We start from the raw sequence: 2,753 nt of genomic DNA, 5'->3' as shown, positions 1-2,753 counted from the left end.
TCCCCCGGACGAGACGCTCGCGGCTCTCCTCGACGCCTCGGACGCCCCAGCTCTCCTCGACGCCTCGGCGCGCCGCGACGCGCCGAGGCGCCCCGGCTCTCCTCGGCGCGCCGAGGCGCGTGCCGGACGCGGGCGGCGACCGTCGTGCCCCAGATCGTCGCGAGCGCGGGCGCGCCGTCGTCGCCGTCGGCCGCGGCCGCGTCGTCCGCGGGCGCCGCGGGCGTCGTCGGCAGGTCGCGCTCCGGCGTCGCCGCGACGCGCACGTGCCGCGCGGACGACGCCGCGACGCCGCCCTGGCTCAGGCCGAGGCCGCCGCGCGGGAGCGCCGCGGGCCGCGGCCGCCGGCCGACGCTCGGCGTGTCGCCGACGCCGAGCGGCGTCGGCGGCAGGCTGCCCGGCGTCGGCGGCACGTTGCTGAACTCGCGCTCCGCGCTCGACATGGCGCCGCGCAGCGAGCTCACGGGCGTGCCCCGCGGCGTCGACGACGGCGCCTTCGGCCTGCGGGCGCGGTGTGTCGTGTGTGAACTCTCTCGGCGTTGCGCGTTGTTTCTGTGCGCGCGCGCGCCGCGCGCCGCCGCGGACACTGGTTCGTGCGGCGGCGATTCAGGCGGCGGCAGGCCCGGACTGCTCGGCGATTCGGGCGGCGGGAGCCCCGGACTGCTCGCGGGGGAACGTCTCGGGGACCGTCTCGGGGAGCGTCTAGGAGACTGTGACATCTTTTACTTTGTTGTGGCCTTTTCAAGCTCTCGCGGTCAGGCCATCATGCGCATATGCTCCTCGAGCTTTTGAGTTTGTTGGCCGGGGTGCTTTTGGATCCCTGTCGTGTGCCCAGGCGTGTGCCGGCGCGCGCTCGGGGCGGCGTGCCGGCGTGCCGGCCCGCGTGCCCGGCCCGCGTGCCCGGCCGTGTGTGCCGTGAATCATCCGAACGTGCCGGGCCCGGCGGCCACTGGTGACCGGATTTGCACGCGCCGTTTGCATTGCACGCGGCGACGATCGCGGACACGCTGCGCGGGTTCCAGGCATGGCGCTCGATGTCGCTGTCGTGGACGTCGCCGTAGTTGTGGACGCCCGGCATGCCGTGTGCCAGGGCCCCCGCTTTCAAGTTGCGCTCGTCGTTCTCAGGCTCGGGGACGGCGACGACGGAGGCTCCGCCGTCCTGCAGGGCGGGAAGATTGGAGCCGGAGCTGGCGAAGAACCCCATGGCCTCGACGCGCGGCTGGGGGCTCGGCCCGAGCGACTCCGCGCCGGCGGCCGCGCAGACGCTCTGCCGAGGAGAAGCTCGACCCGGCGGCGGCCGCGGACGCTCCGCGTCGTCACCGAGCCCGGCCTGGCGGGTCCCGCCGCGGGCCCGGAGCCCCCGGACAATACGCGCGGCTACGTCTGGCCGCCTCTAGACGACACGCGCGACGCGAACCCGAAGAACCCGAGCTGGAAGAACGACAGCCTGAGGAACACGCGCCGCGGCGACCTCGGCGGGCCGATCGAGCTGCGTGGGCGATCGCGCCATTCGTGTTTCTGGTGCATTTTTGGCGCGGGTGGTCGGAAACCACGCGTGTGCGCGCTATTTGACGAAGTTATTTTTTACACGTCTATAGAAAGTCCGAAAAGGTCTCAGAAAAAATCAAACCGAAGCGGGGTTCAGAAGGCGTGCAAGCCCTTTTTTTGCAACAACAAGTGGGTCCAATGGTCTGCTCTAGCAGGTCGTGGGTTCATTTTGGCCCAAGAATCGATGACCAAAAAAAAGTTCAACTTACAAATTTGACATCGATTTCCTAGGGCCTCCGCCTCAGAGTGATGTAGTGGTAGGTACGACTCCACCGGAGTCCTATCCTCTCGAACATTAGTCGTTGCCATCGACTATCCCCGGGTTCGATTCCCGGCTCTGAGACTACTCGTTTTTTTTGTCCCCCCAGCCCTCCCAGAGGTCCAAGCGACGCAACCAGACACTTTTTAGCCCCGGTGAGCACGATGCCGACTCCGGGGGGCGTGTTTTGCGCGGCACTCGAGCCGATGGCGCTCATAATTTTTTGGATTCGCTCCGTACCGCCATGAATAGAACACCACATACTGCGCTCATGCGCTCAGATCACCAAGGACATCCTAGACGACCTCCCTGACGAAAAGCAGTCACAATTCCACGCACCTCGCGCTCGGATACCACTTGCTTTCGTCGCGATACACGCGCGATTCGCTCTCCCGACGCCAAAATGGGTCTCAGAGCACCGGCGGCGCGTCGGCGTGGTCCGCGGGAGTGACCTACTTCGGACCGTGCCGCCTCAGCGCCAGCGTCGCGGCTATCGCTGGCAAGACGTCGCTTGATCGCTCGATCGAATCGACTCCGCCGACTCCGCCGGCTCTGCGCTCTGTCGTCGGCGCAAACTTGTCCTGGCCCTCAAGCATGCCCTACACGGTCATGCTCTACTGCGTCAGACCCTTCGATCTGCTCGCAGACATGGACCGCGCGACTCGACCGACGTCGTGGACCACCGCTTCCATGGCTTCGCGCCGCCGGGCACGTTGACCTCCATCAACTACTGGCCAGTCCACGGCGGCGCGCCCGCATACGTCGCCACCTCTCGTACGAGTGCTGGCGCGCGCCCCCGGAGCTCGCCGGCGGCCGCCGCGACGTCGCGCGCCGTCACGATCGGCGGCGCCATTCGCCTAGCTCGCCGAGGAGCGCGCGCGCGCGCCGTCACGGCGAGTGGCGCGAAGCGGCGCCCTGGGAGGAGAGAGCCGAGGCGTCTCGTCCGGGG

Source organism: Aureococcus anophagefferens, assembly GCF_000186865.1.
Source record: "Aureococcus anophagefferens unplaced genomic scaffold AURANscaffold_54, whole genome shotgun sequence".
Taxonomy (NCBI): domain Eukaryota; class Pelagophyceae; order Pelagomonadales; family Pelagomonadaceae; genus Aureococcus; species Aureococcus anophagefferens.
This window is presented reverse-complemented; position numbering follows the sequence as displayed.